The sequence below is a fragment of the Protopterus annectens genome, chromosome 4.part1 (assembly GCF_019279795.1).
Source record: "Protopterus annectens isolate FY-2018-M chromosome 4.part1, PAN1.0, whole genome shotgun sequence".
Lineage (NCBI taxonomy): Eukaryota > Metazoa > Chordata > Ceratodontiformes > Protopteridae > Protopterus > Protopterus annectens.
Genome location: NC_056734.1, coordinates 22,893,778 through 22,914,977, shown reverse-complemented (window position 1 = coordinate 22,914,977; position 21,200 = coordinate 22,893,778).

The window sequence follows — 21,200 nt, the reverse complement described above, 5'->3', positions numbered from 1 at the left end:
ACATGAAAAGTAGCAAAAAACTACTGTGACAACATCTACCTATCTATATATCTAGCTACCCATCTGTGTTTATCTATCCATCAGGCTATCAATTCATTGATCTATCTGTGAAGTTATTTGGTTTGTCTGTTAGTCTATCTGCCATTCATTTTGGTTCCAATTTAAAGTCAAAACATGACATAATGAATGTAAACTATTCTATCCTTAAGGATCAAAAAACATATCTTTAATATATAACATCACTCAAAAGATATCTTTTTTGGTTGGGGACAAGCACCCGATACGCCTCAGTGGAGCTTTGCACCCCATGCACACTTTACTTATCTAGACTAACTCCATTGTCACACAGTTAACAGGCATATGTAATTATTTTGTAAAGGTTGACCCAATTGCTAAGGAAATTCACAAACTAAGAATTATGATTAGGGAAAAGCAATGTCATAGAAACAAGACAGGGGAGTTAACATTTGACTGATTTAGTCATATAGTTTAGGTCAAAGCAAACAGCAAACACTCATCTAATAAATATCAGTGAATGCCCTTTCCTATGGTGTTTTTGCTGGAAGCCTATTGCATGAGATCACAGGGCAGCAAGGTCAGGGAATTTGTCTTTACCCCACTGTTGTGCAATCTCAGAGATGGTATACATAATTAGCAGGAAGTATGGGGGGAAGAGTCTTAATGCAAAAAAAATATTTTCAGTTTTTGCTGATTTTGTTAATTTTAGATTTGATCTAAAATAATTATTATTTCTGTCTTTGGTCCCATGAGTGTCTGATACTTGATGAGATGCACACACACACACACACACACACACACACACACACACACACACACACACACACACACACACACACACACACACACACACAAACACCAATGCATCCAACACTTACACACTCATACTTTCACCTGCCTACCCTAACCCACATGTACAACTTACAAACACACTCGCATACACTCTTACTCCCAACCAAAACCCTTGCAAAACACTCACTTACTTTAAATTTCACCTAATTCCACACAAGACACCAGACAACATCCACAAAAAACACTGCATGTAACATACCATAAAGCCATAACCGCGAATTTGAGATATTCAAATTTGGAATTATGCACTTTTGCTATTTTAAAAATCTGCCTTTATGGTCTAGAGATACTGAAATTTGAGATTTCAGTATTTCAAGATTATAAAGGGGAACTATATATATATATATATATATATATATATATATTTTTTTTTTGTGAGTCAAAATAGTAGTCCTAGTTCTAGTTATCTTCTGTACAATATCAAGAATAATAAGGTCAAATTTTTATGCAATGATTTTCATATAACAGGCTTTAATATACTAACAGGGCTGTTGTTTGCACATTGTCAAGAATGTGATTGTTAACCAGATAATTATGTCTAGCCATTGCTTGTTCTGCATATAACTTAATTTGGTACTTTGAGACTAGTCCCTTAGATTGATTCATATATATGACATTGGAGTTTAGGTGGTAAAAATACATTCATTTTATTTTGTTTTGTTTGTTTTTGATGTCCATTAATGTCTGACTGGGAAGTACCACAGTTTAAATGGAAGCCCAAAGAGAAAATCTTCACAAAATTACATGAATAGATAATTAGCATAATCAGCAACATTTTTGCAATGGAGTTTAAAAATAGGTTCAGTGACAACACTTTATACAAGTATTTTCGGTGATAGCAACTATACAGTTATATAACGTTAAGTAACAATATATTTACAAGGATGAGAACTGTTATTTTGAGAAATTATTGGGGCTATACTTATTGTTAATGAAGATGGACAATGTAGGGAGAAAGACAGGATGAGCAATCAGATGAGAAGAAAAAAAGTGGGTAATGTTTTAGTGGGTAGAGAAAGAGTTATACGTTTAGGGATGCATATAATAGTTACATAGGTGAAGGCAGAAAAAGAGTATAAAATGAAGAGGAAGTCTGTGTTCAAACAATGATAAAAGACTGGGGAAAGACTAGGCCTTTGTGCGGGATGTCAAAATTGGTTTAGATACATTTTATATCTGCTTAACATGAGTAGGAATGTTGTTCCATCATTCTGACACATGATTGAAGTAGAGGAATTTACTAGCAGTGCTGCTTGATGTATTAATTGCTAGGAGGAGGAGTTTATTGCTAGAATGAAGATGTCTATAGGTGGAGTGCAGTAGCTTCTTTTCTAGTGCTGGGCATTCTCATGAGAGTATAACAAGGTGTGAACTGTGATTAGATTTCATATTTGTTTTAATGTAGGGTTGCCACCTTTTCAAATGCCCAAAGTGGGACATTTTTGGTACAAACGTCAGATTTTGCAGAGTAAAACATACCCACAATCAGTACAAAGGACAGAACTTCACTTTTTTGCCTAAATAAAAGCTTATTCTTGTAGCATTTTAGTTCCTTATTCTATTTCTCATAACATGTAGGTATTTCAGATACAGAACAACTGTTTTATGCAACAATTACATAAGATATAGGAAATAATTTTGTCCTAAAATCTCAGGACATTTGCCATTTTTTTTCAATTTTTTTGCAGGACACAACTGCCCAAAGATGGACTGTCTCTCGCAAAGTGGGACAGGTGGCAACCCTAGTTTTAATGTCAGGCAATGAGGTGTTTTGTAAGAAAGGACAGCTGTGTATTTAATGCCACTATAGCAAATGGGAGGCCAGTTTAGATTTCAAAATAGTGCAGATGTTTGTTAGGATAGGGGAAACATATTATAGTGTTTAAAGAAGGTAGGTTGATGCTAAGGTAGTCCATGGAGTACCTGTCAAATATTGCTTGACCCTGTATAGAAAGCCAGGTTTTTGATGAGGTTTATTAATGACTTGTAGTATATAGTGGTCAGTCCTAAGGTAGTCATCAGTTATGACTGGCAGTTGACTACAGGACTAAGGAGCTGTTAGCAAGCTGTTTTATGTGGTCCAGCGGTGCAAGGTTTGATTTCTTCGGCGTCCATTGCCTATGTGATTCTGAGCAAGTCACTTAACCAGACGCCACTCAATCCATGGAGATCAGTGTTCTACCCTGGGAAATAAATAAATAAATTACTTCTAGAAGTAAAGTTTGGCTTGGTGCTTCAATGTATTATTTCACAAGGTGATGTGAAATGTATGCTTCTGGTTAAGAATTATTTTCTAGTGAAGAGCATATGTTTAGTTTTATTAGGGGGTGATGGGAGTGAAGGAGTCTTCAGTTAAGGAAGGGTTGAATCATTAGCATTCTCATTACAAGGGGTAAGTTTGGTGGTGGTATGAAGATTATTTATGAAAAGAATAATTAGAAGGCAGTCAAGTACAAAGCCCTAAGGAACAGCAACAGAGGCTGTTAGGAATGGTGAGAGATTGATTTCCTTTAAATGTCTAGTGACAAATGGAATTTTTTTCATTTAAATGTCTGGTGACAAATGGAAAGGTAGCTGTAGAACCAGGTAAGGGAGGAAAAAGTGAGGCATAGGGTAATATGTTTAGAGGGAAGTTTTTGGTGGGACACTGTGTTGAATGCTTTGGACAAATCAAGCAAAAGTGCGGAGACTAACTTGCTTTTACTTCTATTTGAGTTAGTAATGTGAGTGAAATTAGGAAGAGCAGACATGTTGTGTATTTTGCTGGAATATGAGACAAGTATGGAATGTTGGTAGATTGTTAAATGTTTTATTCCATGAATTTGTTGCCATTAAATATAAAATGTTTAATTTTTTATCTAACTGCTCTGAAAAATAGTTGATTTTAATGAATCTGATAGTTCACGTTTGGATTCCTTCCCCAAATGTGTATAATAATTTTGTGGGTGGTAGGACAAAAATGTCTATCTGATTTTTGGATAAATAAGAAAAGTACAGTTTTGTACCTACCATAAATGTAGATGTCCGATAGATATGCAACTGCAGTCATAACATATGGGTTGTCCTGCCTCAGGCAGAAGTCTGGGTCCAGTATATAAGCATCAGCACCATCTTCTTCAGTGTTTCTTGCCCCAGATGCCAGGTGCCCTCCAATGAAGGCTGTAATCAAATTGGAAGACAAAAATAGGTTTCCAGACAATAAATAAGCAATAAACAGATACACCATAACAGATATCCCCAGCTAAGGATAATAGGGATAGGAGTGGACCCAAGGAATAGAAGGGAAGGAGGGAGGACTGCAGTTGCATATCTATCGGACATCTACATTTATGGTAGGTACAAAACTGTACTATGTCCCTCAAGAATGCAACTGCAGTCATAACATATGGGCTGAATACCATAGCTTAGCTGGGGGAGGCGGTATGCTCTAGGAAAAGGATGGTGTAGCTATCAGTCCCTGCAGGACTGAAACCTGCTCTGGATCTGGAATATAAAGGGAGGTTGTAGTGTTTGGAAAATGTATGCATGTGGCAGCTTCTAGAATGTCTTTTGTAGGCACCCCTCTTAAAAAAGCTGTAGAGGTGGCTGTAGCTCTGGTGGAGTGTGGTCTGACATTGGCTGGCACACTCTTTCCATGGAAGGAATAACAGAATCTGATGCAATGTCCAATCCATTTTGAAATTGTCTGTTTGGAAATTGCTTTTCCTTGTATTCCAGGGGCATAAGCTACAAAAGCTGATCAGACTTCCTACTGGTCTTGGTTCTGTCTAGGTAGTAGCGAAGTTGTCTGTGTATGTCCAAGGTATGTAACAGTCTTTCCCCTTTGTTCTCAGGATTGGGAAAGAAAGTAGGCAGGTGAATTGCTTGATTTAAAGAAACCCTGGATACCACTTTTGGCAGAAAAGTAGGGTTGGTTCGAGACCCTGTCTCTGTGAAAAGTTATGAACGGTGGTATTGCCATTAAGGCCTGTAATTCCGAAACCCTTCTTGCTGAGGTTATGGCCAGCAGGAAAGCTGTCTTCCAGGAAAGAAATTGTAACTCCACAGAAGCTGCTGGCTTGAAGGGAGGTAAAGTCAATTTTTCTAGGACAAAATTGAGGTCCCAAGCTGGTACTAGTGCCTTTCTTGGGGGCTTTATATTCTTGATTCCTCTAAGAAATTGCCTTAGCAAAGGATGTGAAAACACAGGTGGATCAGTGTTGTATCTGGCTGAGATAGCTGAAGCATGTTTTTTTTTTTATGGAAGAGTATGAGGGTCCATTATGTAACATATCTGCCAAGTATTCCAGAATGAGAGGGATGCTCAAAAGTGATGCATCATGACCCTTGTTGGTATTCCAAATGCTGAATCTCTTCCATTTGGCTGAGTAAGCCTTTCTGGTGGATGGTCTGCGGGCTTCTGTTAGTATCCGCTGAACTTCCTTGGAGAGAGGTAAATTGAGGTTATTTATGGGATTTCCCAAGCTGTTAGCTGTAGAGTCTGGATGTTGGGATGAATAGTCCTGAAGTTGTGTTGAGTCAAAAGTTGAGGCCATTGTAGAAGGGCCCACATTTTGTTGTGACATATGCTCCGTAGTAGTGGGTACCAGTGTTGTCTTGGCCAGTCTGGAGCTATTAGGATCCCTTGGTTGCTCTGCCTTGATCTTTAATAACACTGTGGTCATCAGTGGCAGGGGTGGAAATGCATAAATTATTAGGGAGTTCCAGTTGAATGAGAGGGCATCTACTTTCCATGCTTGTGGATGATATATCCTTGAGCAGAACTTTTGTAAGTGATGATTGAGGTGGGAGGCAAATAGGTCCACGTCCGGCCTGCCCCATCTCGAGGTGAGTCGTATAAAGATGTCTGGATGTAGCCTCCATTCGTGGGGGTCCAGGAAATTCCTGCTTAGACTGTCTGCCAGAACATTGTCTTTGCCTGGAACAAACTGGGATTGTAGCTGTATGTTTAGACCCAGTGATTTTTCCCAAAGATTCATTGTCAGTCTGCAAAGGGGGTAAGAATGAGAGCCCCCCTGCTTGTTTATGTAACACATCACAGTGGTGTTGTCTGTCCGTATTAGTAGGTGGCCTTGTTGAAGTTGTTGTCCAAAGGCCTCGATGGCATGCATTACTGCTAGCATTTCTTTTTGGTTGATATGCAGATGTGTTTCCTTTGGGGACCATTGCCCTTGAATACATCTGCCCTCCATGTGTGCCCCCCATTCAAGGTCTGAGGCATCTGTGGTCATTGTCTGTGTTATCTGAGGTTTTTTGAACGACATGCCTGTGTTTAACTGGCTTACTGTGGCCCACCATAGAAATTCCTTTTGTAGACATGGAATGAGTGGAATAATTGCTTCTAGGTTGTTGCTGTGTTGAGACCATAAGTTTTTTAAGTACCATTGAAGCTTTCTCATGTGTAGTCTTGCTAGTGGGACCAAGAGAATGCAGGATGCCACAGGGCCTGTAGGAAACTCCTTGCAGTCATCTGGGTGAGCTTTGCTAAACTTTTGAAGTAATGAGTTAACTTATTTTGCTTGTCTTCTGTCAGGTAAGCCATTTGAGAGGCTGTGTCTAGTTTGGCTCCTAAGAAGGTTATTTGCTGGGATGGCTGAAGTCTTGACTTTTGAAAGTTGACTGTGTATCCCAGAGCCTGTAGCAAGTGTATGACATAATCCAAGTTTTTTGTCAAGGTTAGTTTGTTGTCCTGCAATGAGCAATTACTGATGCCAGACATTTCGTGAATACTCTGGGTGCAGTAGATAAGCCAAATGGCAATGCTGAGAATTGAGAATGCTCTGGCCCTGCAAGAAATCTGAGGTATCTTCTGCAGCTGTGTCTGATAGGGACATGCAGGTATGCCTCCTTGAGGTCCAGAGTAATCAGCCAAGACCCCTTGCCCAGCATGGGAAGGAGTTGCTGTAAAGTCAGCATTTTGAACTTTGGTACTATGAGAAAAGTGTTTAGAGCGTGCAAGTCCAGTATTGGTCTCCATTGAGTTTCTTTTCTTGGAACAAGGAACAGTCTTGAATAAAACCCCTGACCTTGTTCTTGTTGTGGAACTTTTTCTATTGCTTTGATCTGAGCAAGCAGAGAAATTTGCTTGATAGCCTCTGCCCTCTGATTTTGTGGAAGGTTTGGCATGCCTTGTTTTCTTGGCAAGGTATGAAAGTGGAACCTGTAACCGTGGTCTATAATGTCCAGTATCCATTTGTCTTTTGTCAGTTTGTGCCAATTTCTTGAAAACAGAGATAACTTTCCACCCAAAGGAGCTTCTGTTTGCTCCTTGGTCAGCGGAAGTAGAGGAAAGTCATTGAGCTTGTCCCTGTGGGGCAGGAGAAACCCCTGTGTCACTTCTTTGGTTTGCTGGTTGCCATTGCCGTCCCCTGTAGGATCTTCTGTATTGCCCTCTTCCTCGGGCACGCCTGTTTTTACCCCTTTGAAATCTTTCAGGATTAGGAAAGGACCAGTTTTTAGAAGGCCAGTTCCTGCTGAATCTTGAACCTGGAGGAAATCTTTGACTGTCTGTACTGACTTAGCTTTTTCCTCAATGGACTTTAACACATCTTTAGCATTAGCACCAAAAAGCTTGTTCTTTTCCAAGGGTGCATCAAGAAGTTTTGCCTTAACATGATCTGGTAAAGGTTGTTCTTTTAGCCATGCATGTCTACAAATGACCGCCCCTGTCATAGCTGCCCTACATGAAGCCTCCAATGCATCATATCCACACTGCAAAAAATGATTGCTAACTTGCTGAGAATTATTTTATTATTATTATTTTACATTTGTTTACCGGGCTAGTCTAACTGGATACATGTCCATTTTCAGTAGAGGCCTCCTAGGTACATACAGCTAATTAACATATTTCTATCTATGAATCACACAAATAAACACAAGAATACAAAACATAAGCATAAACAGTACTAAATTACAGGATATAATAACAATTCTAAGTAATTTATCAGTATAGGATGCAGTCTTAACAGTAGATATAGTTGATATTCCAGGATAAAAAAAAGATCAGAGGATAGAGTAACTATAGAGCTAGTCTGGTTTGGAGCAATGACATAGCCAGTGAGATTTGAGATATACTTTCAGATTGTTTTTAAACTGGAGAGAGAGGGAAGTGTAGAAATATCATTTGGTAGAAGATTCCAGGCTTTCCCTACTGTATTAGAAAAAAGAGAGTCACCAGCCTTGTTTTTTATTTTGGTAGTATGTGCTAAGAGTTTATGTGAGGACCTTAGGGAATCTAGGTTTTTATAGGGAGTGATGAGTGTGGATAGAGCAGGTGTTTTGGATGGTGTGTAAAGGGTTTTGTGAGCTATAGTTAGTTGATGGAATTTAATTAGGTTATCTAGTTCAAGCCAGCCTAGCTGTTTTAAATTGTGGCAGTGATATGTGATTATGTGATGATGTGATTATGCACAGCCTCCTGCAAAGACTTCCTATCTAAAGGTTCAGGAGAGGCCAAACTTTTCTGTAAATCATCTAACAGGAAATCCTGATATTGAAACATGTGAAAGAGACAATTGAGAGCTCTCATAGATAAAGTAGTGGAGGTGTAGACCTTCTTCCCCCATCTCTCTAAGGACCTTGCTTCCCTGTCGGAAGGCAAAGGATTTTTGGATGTGGTAGCTGAAACCCCTTTAGGCCCCTGGGAAATTGTTTCTAAATAAACAGCATGGGCCCTAAATAAATGAGAATGGGTTTCTGGAACCCTATAGTATCTGTCAGGCTTGACAGGAGCAGGAGGAAGAGTATCAGGGGTAACACTGGAGTCAGAGTATAAATCATCCAAAACATCAAGCACAGGAGGTATAGCTAAGGGTCTGTGTTGAGGCTTTTTGAGGAAGGTTCGAAGGCACTTTCTGGAATCAGAAAATTCCTGGCCTTGCCACTTAAAATGCTCCCTCATGGAATGCAGAACTTCCCCAAAAGAAATATCCTCAGGAGGGGAGGCAGAGGGAATGGAGTCCTCTGCATCTGAATCCTCATAGGTCTGGAAGGGCTCTTCCTGGCTTTCAGAGGGAACAGAGTCCTCAGAATCTTCACCTGAGGGCAGAGGGTCAGGGGGTTCAACCCTGGGCCTCTTTTCAGGAGGAGGCTGGGATCCTCTCTCAGGATGGGCCTGGGAGCCTCTGATCAGAGAAATTAAATCTGTGGCCATGGACATGATCTGAGTTTCAGGAGTAGTCTGAAGTAAGTTTTTAGCAGTAAGATGTTTGGACTTGCTGACTGCCTTGTAGGCCTTGATAGACATGGACATGGGAGGCCGCAGGAGTTACCTTATCAACAGCAATGGTCTCGAGGAAAATCAATAACTGGCGCCGGAGTGGCCTCCGTATTGGAGGTATCGGTGTCTTCGGTTTGGAGCGGTGGAATAAGTTAGTTTTGGCGTGGTGTCGGTTGAAGATGCGATGTCGGTCCCGGTCTTTTCGTTTCTTAGAGTCTGCGTTGTCGGTTGTGGGCATTGTATAATCAAATTTTTAAAAGTCTTCAGCGAACTCCGCCCGGCGCCTGAGAGTGCGCTTGTTGAAGCGAGCACAGGCGCACAGGCCGAGACGCCGTGGTCTGGGCCAAGGCAAGGGAGGCAGTAAGAGTGGAAATCCTTATGAGGTATTTGTTTACCACAAGACAAACAATTATTTACTTTTCAGTAATTTCTGACATCGGCTGAGGCAAGAAAAGGTCCCCAACGGGTACTTAGCTTTTTGATGACCAAGAATACAGGAGCTGACAGACCGGCACTTGTGAACTGCTTCTGCGCAAGAAAGACTGAAGAAGATGGCGTCGGCTGATGCATATATACTCCAGCCGCTCTGGCGTCGGAGAGAAATGCGACATCAACCCAGACTTTGGAATACGGCAGACCGAGGGCTGCCTGAGGCAGGACAACCCATATGTTATGACTGCAGTTGCATTCTTGAAGGACATCTGCAAGTGTTTGTGGATATGAATGTGTATAACTCTTTTGTAAATCTGATCTTAACCCAATTTAGTGTAATTGTAATTTTTACCATGACGTTAAAGAGATTATTAACTTTTCAACAATTAGCTAACGTGAAGTGGTGTGACACATGCATTACTTATGTCATCTTGCATTTTCTAAGTTTGCTTTAGCTTGCATGATTTCCTGTGATGCCATTTAGCTGAGACTGAGGCAGTATAAGTGATGGCTTAAACCTGTTACCTGGGAATACAAATGCGAGTCCAGATAAGGTGTGCTTATATGTTCAAACTACTGGAGTATTATGTTGTGAATAAATTCAAGGTTTCAACAGTGACTAGGGGACACACAGTAATATGTTATTGCATCAAATGTGGTACAATATTGGGTACAGCACTACATTTTACATGACTTTTTATTTAAAGTTTCAAATTAATTGGTAATGAAGTAACGTAAGGAATAACAAATGATAAAGGAAACAATCTGTGTCCAATGCAACTATTTATTAACCTGACTATCTTAAGGTAAGGCAGCAGAATACATCTAAACATCTGTCTCCCAACCAAGTTAACAGCACTTTTGTTACAAGGAAATACGTAGAACAGAAGTAACAATAATATAGAATATATTAGTAAATTGACTGACTTTTGATAACACTTAGGATACAAGCGGTACAAGATGATAAAGCATAACTATCTCTCTCTCTCTCCAGATATGTGTGTGTGTGTGTGTGTGTGTGTGTGTGTGTGTGTGTGTGTGTGTGTGTGTGTGTGTGTGTGTGTGTGTGTGTGTGTATGTGTGTGTGAGTGTATAAACAGAAAGATTCAGAAATGTTTAATGTATGAATGAGGAGGGAGAAGGTTATGACAGAACAGTGAAAATCTGTATATTTGGACATTACTCATACCATGACTCATATATACATACATAATATACATAGATATAGATTTAGATATAGATATAGAGATAGATATAGACTTTTTAATAAATCTAGACATAAATTTTTTTTACATTTTCCATATATAAAGTGAATCATTAAATGTTCTGGTACACTACTCAGGAATCAGCTTCTCTTCTTGAGATTGGTGCTAACATTTTGCTTCTGGTGAGAGAAGAAGCAAAGGAGCATTGTATCCCAACAGAGTGAAGCTGTGGTGAGACCATATTAGTAGTAGCCAGGCAGTAGTCATTCATGTGACTCCCTTCTTTTCATCATTCTTGACAAGCTAATTCATTGTTTTCAGTAAGTACTGCTTGATTTGTTTCTAATTTCAGAATATCTGCCTAAATACTTTATCCTTAAATTTTCAGGGTTTACATATTAGTTTCCTCTCAAGTGTTTGGCAGTGCTCTGTACAGGACTCAGACACCTTGAGTAACATTTTACCTGTAAAAGCACAATTGAAGTTCCTCCAATATCTAGTTGCACACAGGACAACTAGTTTGCAGTGACAAGCACTGTGCACATAGTTGCAAACCGGATATCGTTGACAGTGATTGATATTCTTACTTCATCTGTCTAATTAATAAAAAAGGGTCAGTTGCCATGGATATGAACTTTCCTACTGTCTCTGTTACCAGCTTGGTGGATATGGGCATCCTGAGGCAATGTATAAATTGCCTTATGTTTACTGACAACCAGTTAATTCTCAAACAAACTGATATGGTATGTGAGAGATGTATTTACGCAATGTCACTGGAGGCAATGCTATCACATAAAAGTACTCCTAATGTCAATAAGGTTATCAGTAGTACACACACTGCATCCATCATGCACAATTCAAAGCTGACATAATGACCTAATGAGGCACTTATATGTGACTTTCTTAAACCACAAAGACCTCCTAGATAAAGTACACATGACAAATACCCTCAGCAGCCCCAAATGGACTCATTCAAAACAACACCCACATCAACACATTGAGCTACATCTCATGGAACCTCTACTTCTAAGCCCATAAGGCAAGCCACCACACAGTCCAACATTCTGGCCATCAGGACTCCATCATAAAACACACCGATGTCCCTCTCATTAGGCTGAGTAAGTAAGGAGAAAGTCACTGTCAGCTGTTTATCAGGGGCTAGGATCTGCCACATTACACACACACTCAGGTCATTGGACCATAATTACCAATATGACTCAGTCATAGTCCATGTGGGAGTAAATGACCTGAGATGTACCTCCCTGTACTATATGAAGAAAGACACCATGGAACTCTTGGAATATGTGTCTAAGGCTGGTACCAACCTAGCATTGAGCAGCATTTTACCTTCTCCAATGATGATGCCACAGTACAAACAAAAGATGATTGACTTTAATAATTGGCTTAGTTTCTGGTGTCATTCTAAGTGGGTGCAATATTTGTCAGCATGGAAGGAGTTGGTCAACAGACCACAATGCTTTGCCAAGGATGGTCTGCACTTTTCCCCTCTATGCTTTTGAATATAGCCGAAACATTGTCTTTCCCCATAGTGCCATCTTTAGTCAATGCCAAACTGAAAGTGCTTCCGACATAGCAAACAAAAATTAAGTAAATCTAAAGGTATTACTGCTCAATGCTAGGAGTCTAAAAAAAAAACTCCACTCCATAAAAGTTTTCTTTATCCTAGACAATGCTGACATCTGTGTGGTCACTGAAACATGGTTTAAAGCCATGGAGAGCACACCAACAGTGCAAGGTTATGATGCCTTCCACACATTTTGGCCAGTTACTTCACAGCCATGAACTAAAGGTGGAAGTGTCTCTATTTACACCAAAAATAAATATACTTCAGGACTGGCCAAACAGGACAATGCACTTGAGTTGCTCCATGTTGCTCCATGTTCAAATCACCATAGGTAAAATCCAGTACCATATCTTTGCAAGATATAGGTCCCCCTGTATGACCCAGGAACACCATACCATGTATTTAAACTTATTAGAAACACTAACCGTCCAACCCAATACCATATTCATGGGTGACCAGATAGTCAATACACCAACCAGGGGTGCAACCATATTGGATCTGGTCCTCACTAATATGGGAGACTGCTGCATACCCCTAACTGTAATGCCTTCCCTGGTAAGGTCAGATCACAAAATATTCTCCTTTGAAGTAAAAATAAAATCTGGGCTCCCAGCTAATCCTGGATAATTCAGGAATTATTCTAAGGCTAACCTGCTATTAAGTGAGAACCTGCCATAATGTCATGCCCCCATAAACCCTGAGAACACTGCTGTCTATGCAGACCTGTTCACAGAAACCCTGTATAGGTATGTTAATAGCTGCATAGAGGCAGCTGTACTCACCAGGAAGATGTACAGAACTAACTCAGAAAATAACCCTCCCATTGGAATTACAAAATCAATAGGCTGTATAACAGGAGTAAGAAAATCATGGCAAAAATTAGGAGGCGCAACACCCAGTAGGATAAAAGCACTCTCATCAAACTAAACAAACAACTTAGAGGACAAATAAAGTCTACCAAAGCCAACTTTGGGGTAGGTTTGGCCTCCAAGGCCAAGGAAAACCACAAAGTATTCTTTAGCTATGTCTGCAATACACAATTGTGTGCAGAGCTGCTGAGCCAGATGTTATACCAAACCTCTAAGCTGATAAATTCATCTACAACTCTCACCGTCTCTCCCCCCTCAACCTTACCTCAGGAAATATCATCAAATATAACTCCTCTTACTATCACTAGAGAACAGGTCCTTAGTGCTCCCTCTAAGACCAAGAACACTGCATCATCGGGTCCAGACAATATCCCAGGTTGCCTTCTAAACAGCATGAGATGTGACCTATCAGGACCTCTGGAATTACTATTTAACTGCAGCTTCCAAACAGCCTTTGTGTCTCATGAATGGAGAAAGGCAACAGTAATCCCACACACAAAGGTGGTCCATCTACAGACCCTGGAAACTACAGACCCATAACTCCCACTAATCTTATATGTAAAGCCATGGAAAGAATTATTATGGAGATGATCAATAGAGATATAGTAAACCTCAAGACACTGGACCCAACACAGTTTGGTTTTATCACGGGCAGATTATATCGACAACATGGTGGACTTCTTTGAGAAGGTCACCAAAGGAATGGATGAGGGCAAAATAGTTCACACTACCTACCTTGACCTGGCCAAGACATTTGACACAATACCCCACTCAGGCATTATTGACAAACCCAAGAGGTTAGGTACAAACCCAGTGGATAGCCAAATGGCTCACAGACAGGATTGAGGAAGTTAGAATTGGGGAGTCCACCTCTAAAAAGAGACCAGGCACAAGTGGAGTCCCTCAGGGATCAGTCCTTGGAACATTCCTTTTTGGTATTTACTTTTCAGAAGTCAAGACCAATGTCAGTATCTCGGGCTGACTAAATGTGTAGATGATTGTGAATTAGGAGCTGTCACTGAATCTCACACTGACGCAAATGTTCTCCAGGAAGGGCTGACACAGACAAAAAAATGGTGTCAGTGCCATGGACTAGAACTAAATGCCAAGAAATGCATAATAGTATCCTTTGGGAAGTCATCCATCCCTGGTAACAATCATATTGACAACACACCCCTTAGAGCTGACCCAGTAGTTAGGGACTTAGGGACAAACATAGATAGTAATCTAGCTTTTGACCATCAAGTGTCTACAGTGGTGAGGAAATAATTCTATGTTGCACAATTTATAAACAAAGATATGTCATCTAAGTCCAAGGAAGTCATTGTTCCACTGTATTTGGCAATCATCAGACCTATCATTGAGTGCAGTGCCCCTTTGGTATGTAACTAACCAGGCATATCCAACAATTGGAATGTCCACAGAGGTTTCTAACTAAAGAATAAAGGGCATAAGTAAAATGTCCTATGCAGACCATCTCAAGGCCATATCCCTGTATTCTGCCTCCTACAGGCTTTTGAGGGGACATCTATACCTGGCGTATAAGGCATTGTCAGACCCCACTCTGATGGGCCTCCTGTATATCCACAAAACAAACAGCACCAGAATTACCCATTCTAAAGACTTGAACCTTGCCTGTGATATAAATTGGATCTGCTAGAGAGAGAGATATTTATCCCAGAGACTACCCTGTCTATGGAACAGGCTCCCCATCCATCTGAAGCCAAGTTCCTCCCTAACCCAATTCAAGTGCAACTTGGACAATTGGATGGGAAACCAAAAATTCATCCCTGGTTTGTCACCTATGTCTCTAATGGACACAGGTAACCTGTAAATGTTTCATCTCATAGGCCGATGCTTACACTTACCAAGGTTATCAGAACTTGTCAGAGATTTGAGATGCATGGCTAGGCTTAAAAAGGTCCTTGTGGTTGTTAGTCTAGTAAACACCTATGAACCTATAAAAAAATAATAATAATATTTATAAATTGTAGTGTTGTCCACTGGAGATGAATGTGAAACTGTTCCATTCTTCTGCAGAAATTGTATAACACCAGACATTGATAAAATACTTTTTTCCCTATGGTAACATTAAGGCAACATTTCCAGCAAGCAGCTCCTAAGTTTAACATAATTTTTAAATAAATACCTTGAATGCAAAATATTTCATAGGGAAATGTCACAAAAAATTATCCAAATATGAGACTACATTGTTAGATGTGAAGATTGTGAATAACATTTATATAAGAGCAATATAATCAAGAAAATTAACATTTAATTATATAATTCCTATTGTCTCTAAAAATGGAGTTTTAAATGTCTCTGAAAATATTGCATATTAAAGACAAACAATCCTCGGTGAATACAAACCTACATTTGTTTATATCATATTAACATCAGTGATGCCAAGATCCTTATTATATCCTGCATCTTTATATTTTCAGGTAGAGAAAATGTAATTGCTGAAGAGTCCTTGCACTGGCTAAATCTGACCTAATGTTGAGGTCATAATGTAAGTGTCTTCCACCTGGAAAGCCTTAGTGTACTTGCAGGTTGGAACAATGAGACTTGTAACATCAAAACAAAAAAGTCACAATCTGACTACATTGTCGATACATAGAAGTGAAAGATGGTGATTTTTCCTTCCCTTTATCCAATTTCTTGATGTTTCCATTACTTTGGATTAAATATATCTAATGCTAGGGAATATGAAGCTTTGCCCCTCTACTGAGGAGGTGCAAGTGCCTAGCACACTACAAATAAGGATTGCTTTCATACAGTGTGTGAATGCAAGAATGTTGCTGTTTTGAGGCTGCATCCTCACAGGGCTTTAGATATTTTACTTAGATAATGATGTGTCAACTAAACAATGCATGATTATTCATAGTGAATCCCTACTACAGTGACAGGATGCTCAACAGGAATGCTTTCAGTCATTGTTTCAGCATTATGGCCTTTTCCAACTCATTTCACAACTCACTCTGACAGCTAGCCATGTATCTCTGTAACTTTATTATTGACTACCGTTCCACCTTTACTGTCTAGAGCTGTAATAAGGTGCATAAAATACAAATATGTATTTTATCACTTAACTTAATTAGATGTGACACAACCTCTGTCAACACTGCGTTAGCAAATGCAGACTGGCCTCCTCTTAAACTGCTGTCTTTGACTGAAGCTGAATCCCACTTCAATCAATCTTTTCTAACCAATGTTATTTATTTATTTATTTATTTATTTATTTATTTATTCATTCTTCATGGAAAAACATATATTTCCTCTACTCTGTCCTCTATCACCCAAGAAATCAAAAAGTTAATGAACTGAAGAAATGATCTATGGGATGCATACAATAAATTGTGTCTTCCTTGTGAGTTAATTCTGTACTGAAGGAAATAACAAAAATACCACTTTCTCTAGTAAAACGTTCTTTTTTACCTCACACAGAAAGAATGACACATGTACACAAACATGCTTCAGAACTCACACAAATATCTCCTCAGTCAGGCTTTTCTCATATTCTATCCCACTCCACACTCCCAGATTATTAATAGCAGAAAAAATATGCATTAACCAGTTCTGCCTACAACTCTAAACCTTGTGTCCAACTAATATTACAGTCCATTGTAACCTTTTCCACATAATCAGCCCATTATCATTAAGCAAATGATATCAATCCGCTCAGCTTACAAGTTACTTAGTAAATCCAAACACAGCTCTCTGGCACTAAACAGCCTCCCAGTAGAGATTTTGAAGATAGTAGCCAACCTTAACCATTGTCAGACATTACCTGATTATATCACATTCACTTCATGAAGTTCCTTTCATATCACCCTATATGGTTTTACATCTGCAAATGAAGTATATTCTGCTAAACTCGTTGAAGAGCCCCTTAATAAATAACCCATATTTGTAGCACACATGAGCACCATTATAAAAACTAACCTTCCTTGGAGCAGAGTTTCTTCTTCCAGATTGGACCTTCTACCATCTGTCATATAGACTACTCAGGTTTTTACAAACTTCGGCTTAAAAGAATTGCTAGAGCTGTTGCTAATCTTGACAGTCACTCCCATTATTGATTCTCATGTGATCTTGACTGGCATGAATTTGTTTACTACTTTTGTATGTCAGGAAATCACTTTACTAATGAACCTCTCTACAACATCAAGCTAAATATCACCAATGGTCTGTATCCACTGTAGGGCCACCTCTGAAATGCTCAAACAATCCACAATTCATTGTGTAAACTTTCTCAAATTTTCAAATATGTATTAACGCAAAATTGCCAACCTATGAAAACAGTCTATATAATAGACTCCTAAAATAAGAAGCATGTACAGCAGTCAAATTTACTAGTCCCTATATACTAACCACCTTCACATTAAATAGGCTTATAGCTGTGATGTTATCTGCATGACTCAACATAACACATGGGGTTGACAATGATTAAGGTTAAGCACTTTTTCATATTCCTAGTGACATCTGGATCCCAGTGTATCCTTTACTTTGATCCACATCAAGTACCTATAACTTCAAATGGAGATATGATAAAATCAACAAGTAAGGGGGAGTAGTACTGCTGGAAAAGAATTCATCCTCATGTCTTGTTGAGTAACTTCACATGGTGAACTCTATTTTCATGAAATCTCACCAAGATAACATGGATATATAGATTGTATTGACATAACTATATCATTTTGAGAAGTAGGTTAAAAAATGCCCCAAGATAAAATGTGTCCAATCCTGGTATGTGCACTCATCCCAGGACTTGAATAATGAGTAGAATCCTCAAAACACAGAAATATTCCTACAATGGAATTAAGCCAGACTCTGGGGAAGGAAGGCCCCTTTTTGTAAAAGAAAGTAGTAGTACACAAAAATGACAAAACCTGACAGGCCAAAAAAGAGCCATAAAGAATGACAGAGTTATCTATTGAGAATAAGGAGGAAAGTATGTATTGTTACTATAATGTAAGAAACCACAAATTTCCAGATAGAATAGACTGAAAAAGATTAAGGCAGAAATTAGAGGAAAGAAAAATATTTGCAAAAGAAAAACTGTCAAAAGCTTCAAATGCAAATTTGTGTTCATTCATACAAAAGATCCAAGAAAAGCATTACATAGACAAGGAAATTTTGCGCCGCTTGGAAGAAATGACAGACGAAGTGTGAAAATATTAAAAAAAACCTAGAGATTTTTGAAAGGTAGAGAGAAGAAATGTGGACATGGACAAAAAAAAGAGATCTGATATGGTGCAATGTCTATGCAAAGGAAAAAGCCAACATAATCAATATCACCAGAAAAAAAAAACAGCTTGAAAGATATTTGAAGAGAAATACAGGCAAAGGCACCTAGATACGAAGATCACAAAGAGAAAATCTAGAACTGAAGATAAGCAAAGCAGAAGTTAAAGAAATAGTACCTGCAAAGTGAAGGATTTAGAGTAGAAAGTCTAACACAGGTTATGTCACAGCATGATAAAGCAATTATTCCCAAATAAGGAGAAAGAGGTTGAACGGGAGACTTCTGAAGAAGAAATATGGACATGGGATAGAAAAAGATTTAATATGGTGCAATATTTACGCAAAGGATAAAGCAAAATTAATCAATCCAAAAAAAGAAAAAGCAGCACCAAAGATATTTGAAGAGAAATACAGGCAAAGACATGTGGCTATAGAACATTTCACAACCCAAAAAATAAGAAAACAAACTGGAGAAAGTAGATAAGAGGATAAGAAATGGAGAAGTTAAAGAAACAGAAACTGTAGTTATGGATTACATAAAAAATGAAGGATTTAATGTAGAAAATCCAACTCAGGTAATTTCACAGCATGATGGAAAAATGAGTACTCATATTAGGGAGAATATTGTGGAATGTAAACCATATGATTACTTGCCACATGACGATGTTCTGGAGCATTCAGTAAGAAACCTATATAAAAATTCACTTGGAGTTGCACAGCAAGGGAAGGAGCAGGAAACAGTGGCAACTCTGACTCAGTCAATGTTGTGAAAGGTTGTGTCAATGTGCTCCCATATGAAAGAGCAATGAAAGAAACAGGATGCAGCTGAAGAGAATATGTCACATGATGTTGGTCTGAAACGTTCTCTAGGATGTCTGCAGGAAACAGAGAGCAAAGAATATGTCCTCAGTTTAGACGAAAATGATGTAAGGAAAGAGTTCATTCATTTAGAAGAAATGGATAGACACATTAAGATTAAGATTGATGAAATAAATAGATTGCAAAAAGTAAATAAGATCCAAAATGTTAGATGTCTTACAAAATAAATGAACAAAGTGATCAAGACTGTTAACAGAAATCCATATAATATAACAGAAAAAATAGGATATATCAATGTGCAGCTAAATTAATAAAAGATAGACCCCTGGATTCTCTATGCCTTGCATGATGTGCAGGATTAGTGCAGGAGCTCCAGCAGGCAATTTGTCTGCCGTGCGATCCAGAAGCTGCCTGCAGGGGCATGCACAAGCGCTCATGCACTAGTCCTGCACGGGCTAAGCCCCTGTGTGCAAATCACCCCATTTGCAGGAGAAATCCATGCAAATGAGGTGAATTTGCGATCCAGGAAGCTTGCAACCAGCTGTGCAGGACAAGTGCAATCTGCAGAAATGTACTCTGTTAGTAACCAAGTACATTTCTGCAAAATCCAAAACAGAGATGTGACAGCTACAAATGAAGGCTACATATCAGTTAGAAAGCATGGCAATGGCCAAGTATAAGGCCATTGGCATTTCACACAGCCAAAAAAATTACAAATCAACTTTTAATTTTTTTTAGCCGATCTCGGCTGTTTAAGTGTAGGGCAGCGACGCGCGGATGAGGGGAAATAATAAAACAAACCTAAATTAAGCATTCTAACTAAACTCAATATTCTGCTATGCAAATCAATGGCAAGCAGAAGACAACTTGGCCAGTGAGTAGTGGTTGCTAAGGGGGGAGGCTCAGTGTAAGACATGTAACTATGCATTAGCAGGCAATCCTATGCAAATGAGGGGAAGGATAGTGAATCCCAGTTTTCCCCAGCATGCTAGTCAGGTCCCAATAGTGTAAGAGTAGGAATAGCTTGGTGCAAGCCTAGGAGTTAGCTGCCATCATGAGGGTGTGTATCAGGCATACTGTAAGCGGATTGGAGCCCTGTGGCTTGGGTTTGCTCTTAGCTTAGCACAGCTAAGCTAGGGGGGGTGTCTGAATCTGCCTAGCACTCTTTACGTTGCCTAAGCGGGTGTGCGCACTGCGCACCGGGTTTTAAAGGAAGAAAAAAAAAGTTAAACCAGGAAATAGAAGCACTGTGCACATTGGAGCACTCTGTTTGCACGGCGTGCCCTCAAGCTTAAACAGGAAGGCAATGGGAAGGGAAAACAGCAGTAGGAAGGTAATCAAGGAAAACTAGCATAGCTGGCAGGTGAAATGTATCAGAATCAGCCAATTACACAGGCAGCAGACCAGCGCAACCCAGAACACTACTATGAACTAAGCAAACACCTTCCCCTCTGGTTTTTCCCATACTCTACACCACCAGTGTAGACAAGCGGGGAAATTTTAACAAACAAACATACAAAATGAGAGGGGCTGCAATAGGCAACATAGATCAACATCCGCAAGAGGCTGAAGGTGGTGAGGATGTGAATGCTGCCAATCAACCCACAGTGAGCAGATGGAGGAGAGTGTACAGACCCAGGGTAACCTACCAGGGGCTACATGAGCTGGAGATAGTGGAGCACTATAGGGTGGACAGGGACCTCCCACAGCAAATTGTTGAGCTGTGCCAACCACACCTGACACACCAAACTGACCAAGGGTGACCCATCCCAGTGGATACCAAGGTATGTGTAGGCCTAGGTATACTAGCTACAGGTACCTCCCAAACCACAACTGGGGATAACATGGGCATCTCACAGGCATCAGCATCGAGAGTATTCTACCATTTCCTGGATGCCATGTCAGCACATGCCGCTGAGCACGTATATTTCCTCAACATCTGTGAGGTGTTGGCC